The 14,097-nt window shown below is 40.7% G+C and overlaps 1 protein-coding gene across 3 annotated transcripts in view; it reads right to left on the bottom strand.

Annotated features, from left to right (window-relative positions):
• The window catches only part of MACROD2 (mono-ADP ribosylhydrolase 2), a 901,307-nt gene that overhangs the window by 798,018 nt on the left and 89,192 nt on the right, over positions 1-14,097 (bottom strand). The gene's annotated exons all lie outside the window — the stretch shown is intronic.

A 14,097-nucleotide genomic window follows, 5' to 3' on the forward strand; every position in this document is an offset into this window, starting at 1 on the left:
TACTTTTTTTTTCCTTTGCAAATGAATTTAATTTGGGGGCTAACAGAGTAGAGTCCCATCCCTATGATAAAATCAGAGCCCTTTCAAACACGCTGAAGGTACAATCATAATACAGGTATCAGATTCTGGACACAGATGCTTTCAAAGTTTTTTCTTTTGGTAAACATGCATGTTTGATTTAATTTGAATAGTTATTTCATCAAATCATTTCCTGCTCTTCTAAAAAAATCTAGATGAAACACACACAAAGTAGGTGGGTCTCACTAAGATGGTGACAGAGCATCTAGCTCAAAACAAACATCATTTGTGTTTTACCAGCGCTGTACATCAAGCAAGACACTCATTTTACGGTAGCCTTTAAATGATGGCTGGGAAACAATCCTGCCCTAGGGGGAAACCAAAACACTTCAACAAAATGGGTGTTAAAAGAAATAACCATCCTCTGGATTATCGGTGGTCTAAGGCAAAGGCACACAACACACATTTTGGAAACTGAGCAGATGTCCACTGTGCATGGACATCATAAATGTCCTACATCTAAAACCTGCAGGCCAGGATTGCAGAAGTGTTATTACCCAACTTCAACCACTTTTCAGACCCCTTGGTGTTTTCTTAGGATGAAAATGTTGTGGAGTCGTAGTATAAAACCCTGCAAGACTAACAACTACATGAGCTGAAAACACTTTTTGAAATCTGAAGCTGGACCTTCTAAACTTAGCAAGAGCACTCATAAGTTATAAAAATAGAAGCATCTTAATAGGGCTAATTAAATAATCTGACTTGTTAAGCTGGTTGATAGTATTCATATAGGCTGATACTTTGTCCTGAACAGCCCTCTTAAGTAATCAAAAAAGGGAGCGGGTCACCGTCAAGTGTTAGCGTGTGCTCCTGTCCCCTTGCTGAGCTTAAGGAGTATCTATCTATAGATGCAGCCGTGGAAGGTTTACCTGTTCAAAATCAAGGGACTGCATGATGTTCTTTAATCATTAACTGTGGGAACATCATTTACAAAAGGATTAAATTATGCACATAGTATGCATAATTTAACTTTATTCATTTATGCAAAACATTTAAAAAATTATTTAGATCAGAAATGCACATCCGATTTATGTAATACTGCTTTCCTCCAGTGGCCTTAGTCCCTGATAAATGCCTACTAGGCAACTGGCTTTCCACATGAAAACAGATGTTTTCTGGGGCTGTGGGGATTGGTTTTGTTTAGTTTAGGGGTTTTTCTTGTCTTTTTTCTTAAATTAAGAGGCATAAATAACTTCACTCCAAATGTTTCAGTTTTCATTGCATACAAAAGTGAATTGGTTGACGATTTCAAGTGAACACCTGTCTCACATCAACACAGGTTTAAGGCAGCTGCTCATGGGGTAAAAGATCTCTCCATGAACTTTCCCTTCCCATCTCTCCTCACAGTAACAGTTTCCAGGATTTTAACTTGAAGTCTTGCTTTTACTGCAAGAATTGCACGAGGGTAATGAGATCAGTTTTCACCACTGTAAGTTCCCATTCAAAATTTGGGACTTTTTAATTTTGAGATGCACGTGAGCAGCCGTATTTACATACACAGTTACGAACTAGAAGCAGAAATCTTTCAGGCTGGGTCATACACAGCAGGCCACATCAAATCTAAGCCTTTGTCCAACTCTGAGCCTGCTATATTCACATCATTTCCTAAATTACTAGAGCAAGCATTAGCAGCTCAAACAGAGTAAGAGAAAGCATCCTTACCCTATATTTCATCTTAGACTACCACTCCGTGTGTGTAAAGTGGAGTTAACTTGGCTTCCTTAAACTTAAGCGTTGGTTTTGCATTGATTCAATGTTAAAGTACATAAATAAAATTTTTGAAAAAGGTAAATCCATCTACGCAGGAATGCTGATGTTCTGACAAAGCAGAGGATTTAAGAAGTCAACATCGTAACTCTTACTCCAGAAACACATGCAAAACCCAAGCCTGCATAAACCCTACACATTTTTTGATTGCATGTATTATATGCTCATCTCCTATTTAAGCTACACTAATCAGAAACGAAAGTTACTTGCATTGCACTTCTCTAATAGGAAACAAACTAGAAACTCAGTCTATTTTCATTTTCTACACAGTCTGAACAAGGTGAGAATGTGGACAACTACAGAATCTGTGGGGTTTTGTTTGTTTACCTGGTTTCAGTAATCTTCACAAGAAATGTTGAAGATGCTTATTTTTGAAGCCTGACAGAATACTGCCCACAAGGAACATGAGCACATTAACAGATAGAAAGCCACATACGGGGAAAGTGCTAACCCAGTGAGTAAACATAATTTTAGGGCATTAGCTGATAATACAGAACCTCTGTGCCTCATGTCTTTAAGGCAATTATTTGACTCTAAGAACTGCTTAATGGCATGTTACCTACTTCATCCACTAAAAACCTTTTCATTTCTCCCTGATACGGAAATGACATACAGCACAGCAAAATAAAAATTAAGGAAAAACCCCACAGTATTCCCAGATCTTGGAAGTTTTTTTAGTCACTGAAACTCGGCACTTAGCAGCCAAATGAAGTGAAAAGTCAGGTACAGGAGAATACCACTGGAAGAGCTAAATTGCTGAGCTCATGCGATTTCCTTAGGTAAAGGAGAAAAGGCAGCAATGGCAACACAGGAACTGTATGTAGGACATAAACAGCTCAACTACGGCTGTCTCAGACCCCTCAGCTCTCAAGTTACATATCTTGCTGCTTTTGACTACAGGAAAATTTTTGTCTGTACCTTGAAGGGTCGAGAAGGTTGAGCACTAACAGGACCATAACTACCTCTGAGCTCTTCTTTCCATTCATTTTCTTTCTTTTCTTTTTTTAAATAAAGCTCATTGAGAGACTTTGTTCAGTAAACATGACTGATTTGCACGTAAAAACCTCTTCATTGCTAATTGCACTTGTTGATACATAGTGGAATATGTATGGAAGAGGGCTAAATCCTCCTTAAAGAGTTTGCAATTAAATCCAAGGTAGGCACATCACGAAATACTTACCCTGGAAATCTCTGCTATTACCTAAGCTTACAAATACATGATGTTACGGGGGAAAAGAAAGAAAGAAAGAATCTTATATTCCTAAGAAGCTGCTCTCAACACTGCTACTTTCCTCTGGCTCATCTTTGAACTTAGGAAGTCAAAATAAACAAGATCAATTAAAGGGAATTTGGGGGGAGAGATGCAACACCACACAATAACATTTCTACTACTGAAAAGTGAATTATACTGAAAATAAGAATAACTACTTGATTTATCATAGCTTATCTGTGTCAGTAAGCGCTCAAGTCTTTCTCATTATCTGCTGGCCTGGGGACCCAAAGGGTGACAGGGCTGCACTCATCAGTGCGTTCCTTGGGTACCAACAGAGGCATTAAGAGGAGCCAAATGCACCCAAAAAACAGTAATGGCGACTGGTTTTGTCCAAAAAATTTTGTCCTAAATGCTAAAATCTATTACTATCCTATGCTACGCTTTAAAAAGAAAACCAACCCAAAGACCAAATGACAAAGCTTCCAAGCATGGATGATTTGATGTAATGCCCAGTTTTACCTGTAAAATAAATTTTAAAGGTTTGATTTCATACTCAATGTTAGCTCTCATGAGCATATTTTAATTAAGGCCTCTTCTGCCCCGATATTTTTCAATACATATTCTGCATAGAAATAAATCGAGGTTTGTTGTCAACTGACTTCTAACATTTGTATCATTTTAGTCATTAAATATTAAAAGCACAACTTAGTTATGTTTGTCAACTAGGTTTGTCAACTTAGTTTTAGAGATAGGAGAGGGAAAAGAAAAAGAGACATTATACTAAGATGCTTATTAGGGGGGAAAAGTGCTCTACAATATGCTGCAGGTAGATTCCATGTTTTCCTGATAGGAGAAAAAAAATTAAAACTTTCCAAAACTATACTGACAAAAGGAGCTGCTCATGCAAGAAAAGAATCCTCTTCCCAAAGCAACTGCATCACATTGGGACAGGAGGGGAAGGGAGTATCTTTATTGATACTGATTTGAAGGTGATATTCTGTGTCCCATGAAGGAGCGCCCCGCCGATACGGTAAGTACAGGCTTGGTTGTCTTAATGTCCATTTTAAACTCGATACTAGCATTGCGGCTAAACTAGAGGGCAAGCAACCCAGCGACTTAAAAAAAACCTCAACGCAAAGAAATCAAAAAACAACCAACCCTGCAAAATCCTCAAAAAGCACCTATCAAAGTGATTTCAATCCAGTGATCTGGTACAAAGTCAAAGGATGTAAGCTCTTCTAATCCCACGCTTTCAGCTCCTCCAGGCTCCAGGCAGCCTTGCGAGGGCCCGGCTGACACCTCCTCCAAAGGACGGGAGCCTGGCAGCTCGGCAGTGCCTCCCCACACGGCTCTTCAGCCATTTGCAACCTGACAGCTGTTGGCTTTGGGTTTACACGCTGCAAAAACAACTGAGGAGGCAAAGAGCGTGAACGGCACCCCGTTCTGGGCCAGGAGGTTTTATTACAATGAGTTTAGCTGTGGGCAAGCTGCTGTAATCAGCACATTTTTGACAGGTATTTTATTTTTCCTCCACAAAATACCTAACGCTACTGAAAGCACTCACTGCCACATTAAACACTGCTGTTTTGTTAAAAATAAAAAAAAGATACCTATTGTTGTTCTCCTCCTGCTAATAAAGACTAACTTTATCCTTCAGTATAATCCCTCCAAATCAATTAAAACGCATTCAGTGGGTTGAAAGGATACTAGTGAAGTATTAACAAAAGCCTGGTTTGGATTATGCAAAACTTCTGCAGCAAATGGCTGATGCAAAGATTTCAGTGGCAAAATACTTTAAAGAAAAGCAAAATAAATCTAGCTCTTAAAAAATATTTCTCATTCTGTTTGGCTCACTAGTTCTAGCAAGATATTAGGTCAAATCCCCACATCACCTCTTTCTAAGGTTTGCAAGTCAATCTGTGAATGAAAAGTGTAGTCTCTCAGAGCCATTGATAGAAATCTCTACAGCGCTGCCATAAACTGGTGCTTAAAGACAATAAATAGGAATCTTAAAACAGAAGCAGCTCGTGTCTGGGTATGCTTGGTCCATCACCATCAACCGATGAACTCATCTAAGATGTACTCGAGCCTTCCCAGGAATGAAGCAGCATTCCTGAAGACAGGGAAATAGCCACGCCAGGCGTCAATGGGTGTTGGAGACCAGCCAAGGCATTTGTTGACATGTCTCACAACCTGCTAAAATGCCAGTATGGAGGGGGAAAGGATTTTTTTCCCCTGCCCAGAAGAAGCTTCAGCAGGTGATGTTACCTGCGCTGGGTCTGCTCAGTGGACACTTACTGCTAAAAATTAGGATGAACTTTCATCCGAGAAACAAGCCAGGGATCACGTTTTCTACTGCTTTTTCAATTTGTAGGAAGCTGTCTCTGATGTCTCACCCTGGGGCTTGATCAGACAAGGAAGGAAAAGTAGAGAATTTTAAAGACACTGGCAAGCATCTAGTCTTTCAAAATGTCATCGCTAATCTTCACATCATCCAGCCTGCTCAGTAATCAAGAGAGAAAAACTGTACAAGTGCAAATTAGTGTCACTTACGTCCTGAAAACAAGTAAGAAAGAGGATATGGAATAAGCATGCCCAAAAGCAACATCAAATTTATTCTCCATGACCAGATGAAGGATTACTGAAGTTTGCTTCACCTCACACAAAAAAAACCCAACCTAACATGAAGATATTTCCATGACATTTACCATTTGGCTGAGCAGGTTAGTGCTACATAAAAAGGACCACAGGCTCGATGGCAGTGAGAACAGGAAGGCAAGGAGTGGTTGTCAGCTCTTCCAACGATTTTCAGACACTGCCAAGAGAGACAATGCAACTCCTACAAGACTGATTTTTTTTTTTTTTTTCTTTTGGGTCTGTTAACAGAAAAATTAAGAGGAGCACCAAGGTTATTTTAGGGCATTATGCATCCCAATGACCTAGTATGAGTAAAGGGTATAAATTTATGTCATGTCACCCATTCAGGTGTAGGACAGACATCTAAAGAGAGCAGCCCCGGCATCAATCCCAAGACACCACATGCCAACCTGAAGCACCTCTCTCTTTCAAAAGAGGACAGCAGCACTGTGAGCCCACAAACGAGCGACCTCAGCATAGGACTCAGCACATGAAAACCTGCCAGCGTTTCCCTAAACCGCTGGAGGACAACAGGAAGGCGTACGATTGATACGTGGGCACTAGGAGTTGTCCAAGACCTTTAAACTCTTATTCTTCTGGGGACTAACCCAGATTTGACTATTTCTCTAATGGTAAAAGAATCGCTCGCTACTTAATGCCTGTGATACATGACTATATGCTGATGATGCAGGTTCCTGGAAAACTGCAAAGTGCTGGGGGGTTCATTGTTAAATTGACAGTTTTGCAGGAGTAATCATTGTACCTGCCTAGAAAAAAACCCATGCCCTATATGGTGAAAGGCAACAATGATAATTGCAGGTGTTCCATATTAGAATAAAACTAGCAGGAAATGAAAAGAAACAAAAGATAAAAACCACTGCTGCCCACTGTAGTGATCAACTTCCATATTCCAACTTGATTTTAAAAACTTGGAAGTATTCTGTCTCCAGAAAAATCTTTTTTTAAAAAAATATGTTTTATAAGGCCTTTTTGTAATATTCCTTCTTCATTAATGATTTTTAAAAGTTCTTGTAATCAGCTTGAAAGAGACCATACAACCTGACAATAATTCTTAGCTCAACTGTAGCAGCAATAGCAGGAATCAGCACAATATGCTGAGGAACATAAAGTGTACTAACCAGATATGAAAACATCTACAAAATACAGAAATCCATTAAAGTACATATGGGATCATCTGTTTAACACTGCAAAATTTGTGATATTTACCTTTCCATTCAAGACTGCTCTTCAGACGACACTTACCCTGACCTCTCAAAAGCATGTATTATGCACAGCCACAGTGCAAATGAGAAAATTAGGGCTCTAAATCCATCTACTCACCATTTTCTTTGAAAGTATAATGTATAATAATAATTTATTTTTCCCTTTAAATTAAATTTCATCAGTCATTGTCCTTTGAAATAAAGATATAAACATATGGTCAGATATTTTTCTGTATACAGCATCATCATTCTTTGGGCAAAATTAATAGCTCTTCCAAGCAATTTTTGCTAAGTAGCCAAAATCCAAAAGTAAAGACTGAGCAAGTTACAATACTAATACTAATTTATTAAGCTACTTTCAAATGTGTTCAGCTTCTCCCTTTCTTCATTCGCAGCATTATAGGACCATTTGATAAAGCAAAATTGCAGATGTTCAACCCTTTGTTTACTAAGGTAACTGTGGTTGAAAACAAAATGGAAGTGACAGCACTAGGGCTACCTCATCTTAGCAGGAGTAATGCTGTACTGGAGCAGCTGCTGCTGGAGCAGTTTAAATAGTAGTAACTCTGAAGGATGACATTACTGGGGTGCTCTGCAATCCAGACACACAAGAAGGCAGGAGCAAGAGCCTTGGAGAGCCGCTACTACCTCCCTTCTATAAACCACTTGGGTACCTTTCCCACTACTTTGTTTTCTGGGCTAAGCAATATGTTTTCTTACACCCACCATCCATAGGGAGACCTGGACACATTACACTGAGCCAAACATACTGGCCACTCTTAGTGTAAGCCAAGCCTGCCACATTTATATCTCTATCAGCACTAATTCTGCCACCTTTTGAGGCAGTGATAAAACTCACGCTGCTCTGCTGCAAGCAGAGGTTCATCACAGTCAAGCACTTCTGAACATAGAATCACAGAATCATCTCGGTTGGAAAAGACCTTGAAGATCATCCAGTCCAACCATGAACCTCACACTGACCATTCCCAACTCCACCAGATCCCTCAGCGCTGGGTCAACCCGACTCTTAAACACCTACAGGGATGGGGACTCCCCCCCTGCCCTGGGCAGCCCATTCCAACGCCCAACAACCCCTTCTGGAAAGAAATGCTTCCTAATATCCAGTCTAACCCTGCCCTGGCCCAACTTGAGGCCATTCCCTCTTGTCCTATCGCTTGTTACTTGGTTCAAGAGACTCATCCCCAGCTCTCTGCACCCTCCTTTCAGGGAGTTGTAGAGGGTGATGAGGTCTCCCCTCAGCCTCCTCTTCTCCAGACTAAACCCCCCCAGTTCCCTCAGCCGCTCCCCATCAGACCTGTGCTCCAGACCCTGGACCAGCTGCGTTGCCCTTCTCTGGACACACTCGAGTCATTCAATGGCCTTTTTGTAGTGAGGGGCCCAAAACTGAACCCAGTCATCGAGGTGCGGCCTCAGCAGTGCCAAGTACAGGGGCAAGATCCCTTCCCTGTCCCTGCTGGCCACGCTATTGCTGATACAAGCCAGGATGCCATTGGCCTTCTTGGCCACCTGGGCACACTGCTGGCTCATGTTCAGCCGGCTGTCAGTCAACACCCCCAGGTCCCTCTCTGACTGGCAGCTCTCCAGCCACTCCTCCCCAGTGCTGCTGGGGGTTGTTGTGGCCAAAGCGCAGAAAACATACCACGGGTTCACAAGACAATTGAAAGCTCTCAACTGTTACTTGCAGGTTGTCCTGTAAAACTCTCTCATTATGGGTACACCTATCTCACAGCAACTTCAGTTTTTTAAATTTTCCTAGAGCAGGTGCTTTTGAAGGCAAGCACCACAACATCTGGTCTTTGTGACTGCGTTTTAAATGACAAAAGCTAAAAGGCTCTGATTAATCAAAGCGATTTATTTTTTTTCTATCAGAAGATCAACTGTTTCACACATCTACTGTTGGAAAGAAAAGAACAAATCCAGGCAATATTTTCTATTCCCCACTCCTATTCTAGGAAACGTGTGTGACATTTATAACCATGGTATAAAAGCTCATTAATACTATATGCTGACCTATATAAAAAGCGTTATTGGCTTAACACAATAGGAGACACTCTTGTGGAAAACAGGCAAGGAAAGGAGAGAACAGCTCAAGATAAGCCATCTCTCCACAAACACTGGCTCAAAGGATGAGATCATTAAATGACAGTATTAAAAGCAACCAACATTTTTCACCTCCTCTCTGCTCATTTAAAAACTAGTTTAAAACCACAGAATAAAAGCCCAGCAAACATCCCAGTACATTTTATAAGGTAATTCTCTCTCAAAGGGCCGATAGCAGGCAGGGAGTGGGAGAAAGGTTTATTTTAGTTGAGCTAATCTGACAGACTGGCACCTACTCAGAGGTGTCGGAAGAAGTCTGGCGCGTCCACACAACCACCAAGAGCAGCAGTAAATCCTTAAGGAAGACAGCTGCCTATGCATTACATTCTCTTTTTAAATACTTCTCCCCTAGAAGCTTTGTTCTTTCTTTTCAAAGAAATCGTTTAAAGCAAGCTCCCCAGTCAATGTGCTCTGAAGAGAGTTACATCCAACGTTTGACCTTGGGGTTTGCCAAGACTAGTTAATGCTCAAGGCACCATGCCCATGGGGAAGCACCAAACAGGGGGTGAGAAATAACCCACCTGCCAGCCTAAATGGATTCCATAATTACACTCGATCCTTTAGCTTAAATAACTGTGCTTTTTTGTTGTTTTTCTAGGCTGAAGCCAAGCTCTTCCAGGCTACTTGTAAAAACGCTGGCCAATCCTTCCACCATCACCCTAATTACCCTTCCTTGACCTGTGGCAGTTTAAACTCATCTTCCTACATACAAGTAGAACACTTTCATTCTTTGCTGCTCCCAAATGATGAGGCTGAGCTTATGGAAGAAATTAATACCATCCGTCCTTAAGCACATGACATTCTCCTGAAACCAATTAATGGCAGAGGAAAAAGGTTCTTCTCACATAATAATCCAGTCCTCCCCCGCCTTGCCAACATCTCCCGGCTTTGGAGTTGGCAAATTTATTTAGCATGCTTCTAATTCTTCTGTAAAGGCTGCTAATGAAAATATTAAATAAGGCATGATTTGATCCTTGAGGAACTCCAGCAGTGACTTTGTATGTTCAGCAGAATGAAAAAAATAAACTCGCAGCGATACAAAGTTATCAAGAATGACAGTGTTGCAAGACTTCCGTTTTTAAAGGTATTTTAACCACCTTAAAAACCCTTCTTGCAGGATACAGGATTTCCATGATGCAACCAAATTATGCCCAATTATCTCAAGTATTTTGAGCATTTGTGCCAGCCACCCACCCTGAAGAAAAACAGAAACTGAAATAAGACTGTTTGACAGACACAGATGCAGCAAGACCAGCGACCGCTTTTATTCAAGCTAAACTGAAAAGGCGGCCATCATCATCTTCTGGTTCTCCCGAGAGGTCCCTATCATCCTCATGAAGATGCTTTTTTAGCATCACAAAACAGCTTGCAAAGCACAGATCCCCTATGATACCGCAATTAACTCATTTCCTATACTGAAATCTCTTATACAGTGAACAGCATTTTAATTAATTCTTTAAATATATATTCCTCCAATAGGTTAAACCTTAATTAAAATTAAAAGTGCCTGATAGCATCTTCTTATCTAGTTACAGATGCATTTTTAAAAAATTTGCGGTGATGATATAGCAACCACATTAAAAGGGATACATATTTAATCTTACATTTTTTTCAGTTCAGCATAACACTAAGAAAACTAATTCAATCTGCGTTTGCACTCACAGAATCTGTCTCCTGTTTCTGTAATAACTGTTTTTGCTTTGTTTCAAACACAGATTTTACAAAGCCGATTTGGACTTTGCCCTGGGCACGTCTCTGACCACCGGAGATTTGCTGATCCTTAATCTCATATTTCATTAGCTATTGCTTAATTAGAACCCCATTTGAAAGAAGTTGAATAAAAATAGACCGTTTAATTATCATGAGACATGAAAGAGGCAAGAAGTTCTTTGTAATCCAAGCTGCTCCTCAGCAAGTTTTTATCGTGTTTATCACAGAACATCATACCTGACTTTACCTTCTATCTATATTTCAGCTCTTCATCTCCTGATGCAGCTTTTCAGTCAGCACATCTGCCACTACTCCTACATTCCTCTTCACACAACTTTCCTGGCATTGGAGAACACCACAATCCCGCTGTTGGGAGACAGGTTCATGCAGTCCATGAACACCACCACCAGAAACTTCCCAGGCCCCACCTCATGCTTTATCTTACTTTTAAACCAAAAGAGCAGCACAGCAACCACAGGAAAAGCTCCAGGAGTATCTTTTAGTTGCGTAGAGTATGCACAGGAGTCCTTTTCAAACCTACCAGAGTTTCTTACACCTCTAAAGCAAGCGGGGCTTCTCCAGTACTAGCACTACCCTCAAATATTGATTAAAAAAAAAATAGGTTTATCTTGATTCAGTCTTAACTGCAGCCTTTTCTCTTTATAACCACCTAATTAACAAAACCGGTAAGTTTACGATGCAAGCACAGAATAACCAAGTTTACCTATTACATGCACAACTAAATACAGAATCGTTTCAATACTTCCCCACCATCCTTGTTCAGGAACCATTTATGCACAAATGCCAAATTACATTCTGTTTTCAGGCTTGGGCATCTGAGTACAATTTCAGCTTCCCAATAAAAACCAAAATGTGCTCAAAACCAGCAATTTACTCGAGAAGCATTCACAAATTTCAGTCATGTCTAAAACCACTGTCTGAAAGGCTTATCCGTGAATTGTGAATTAAAGTGTTACTGCTCTGTATTATGCAAATAGCCAAATTCTAGCATTGTAACAGAAGCAATGAGCTTGTTATCCTGTCAGTCCTGCAAGCAGAGAGACGCCGCCTTAGCGCGTGATTTCCAAAGGTGCTTCTGTGTTGCCTTAACTCTACTAGTTCCAATGCTAATGAAGGATTTACCACCGACTTAAATAAGATGAAATTCACCCAACAATGAGCACTTCTGAAAAGCTGACCATTTATCTGTAACTTGGTATGCAAACGATATTGTCCTACTTAATAAATATTCCTATAAGAACATTTATATTAACAAACACAAGATACCCACTGAAATACAGGAATAGAAAAATAAGATACCAGATATCGGGACCTTCATTAAAAAAGCATCACATGATGCATTCTCAAAACCCAACAAATAGCTTCGTTTGGGTGTTTAACAATTAGCTTTGGTTAGCTAAATTCTATAGCTAAACAGTTGTCTGTAAAAACCAGAGTACGTGCAACTGTCTTAAATTCAAATCATATACATCCCAACAGTCATCCTTTATGGAAAAATTATGCATATGGTGCGTGTGGGTGGATTGAGACCCCGAAGGGATGAGCGTTACCTCGCTGCACCTCCATAACGCAGGCCAGGGTGCAGGGTTCAAAGGAGGCTGCGCGCTTGTCGTATACATCAGCACATAAATCAGTGTATCGACATCAGCAACTCAAGTCACATGGATCCCATTAAATCCTACAAAGTTACCTCATCCCTGCACCGCTCAAGAAGGCATCTTCAGACAGACGCTGCCTCCCACCCGCTCCCACTCAGGTAAGCGCCTTGCAGGCGGCGGGCGACGCGAGGACGGGCTGTGCCGGGGCACGCCGACCGCCCGGCGTGCTGGGGCACGAGAGATCCCCACCGCCCGCGGAGCAGATAGCACCAAATGGCGAGGCTGATACTTGCTCCATTTGAGATGCAGCCCTAAAAAGACAGTACAGATGCGCCTTCTGCAACAGACAAGGGGATTGCAGACGCACCACATCGCTGGGGACAAAGGCGCAGTCTTAACTGCTCTGCCGCTACCACACGGGGAGTCTCCTGGCCTGTCTGGAGAGAGAGACGTAAAAAAAACCAAGAAAAGTTTTGGAAACAAACAGGATTCTGAAAGCAGGAACACATCTGAGCCCCTAGTCCATCCTATTTCATCCCAGAGCAGTTAGCATGATGTTTGCTTATATTCAATTCTTCTTCCTCATTTAAATTGATTACATTTTACAAAAAAGTACACGACTTTAATATATTTCCCCTTTAATCTTTCCCACTACATTATGCTGCTTTCTTTGTAAGTCGCATTACAGAGCAGCTTCCAACATCCGTGTGCTTTTGTTCAGAACAGAGGTTTCAAACGTATCTGTCATGTCGAATCAAAATTAGAAAAAGCTAAGCTCTGGTGTCTTGGGATACTAAAACACCAACGGTAGTTGCACGTTATAGTTGAAAACAATAAACTGATGAAGCATCAAGTGGTATTTCTATCCGCAGACAGGGAGAACACAAATAAGGCTTGGACACAAGGACAGGAACTGGTATGGAACTTCATAAGCCACTTCCGTTTCCTCTCATTTTTCACAACTATAATTTATACAACTGGGTTTTGGTTTTCTTTTAAAAGTGGCTAACAGGGTTTGCATGGCTTGCAGGTTTATGCACGCTATGCACGAACAAAGCAGTCACCACCATCATTAGAACCACGGCAACATCAGAGGTACCATCAGAAATGATGTTGAAAAAAAGGATATTTGGGTGTACTTTGTTTCCTGAAATATCAACACACGCAGAGCTCTGGCCTGCAATCTAAATGACACCAGGGGAATACTTCCTCTTAAAATGCATTGATACTGCTCAACTGAAAAGTTTTTTGCTGATGGGTTTTATGTGCATCTGAGCTGAGCCAAGTGAGCTCAAGACAATCTAGCAATTCCACCATTTACCATGTTACAGTAAAATACGGCCTTTTGCTTGTTCCTAATTATATTCTCAGACTGCATAGACTTATCTATTCTCAGTACCCTATAATTGACAATGCTGTTGTAATATATAGTAACATATTTGCAAACCTTAAAAAAAAAATACAGAAAAGGAACAGCAAACACAGAGCAAGAGGATACTGTCCGTGCTTCCACAAACACTCGGGCTGAGTGTACTTACACACCAGCATAAATCAAACAGGCACAATCCAATTTAAATATGAGTCCTGCAAGGCTTTTTCATTAGTGCATTGTTTATGCTTTTGTCATCTTTTGACTAATTTTATTACATAATACTGAGAGATTTACTGTATTACATTACAGCTCAGCTAGTCATAGCAGAATTAAAAAAGTTAATTTTGGTCCTGTTTC

Source organism: Strix uralensis, chromosome 3, assembly GCF_047716275.1.
Source record: "Strix uralensis isolate ZFMK-TIS-50842 chromosome 3, bStrUra1, whole genome shotgun sequence".
Lineage (NCBI taxonomy): Eukaryota > Metazoa > Chordata > Aves > Strigiformes > Strigidae > Strix > Strix uralensis.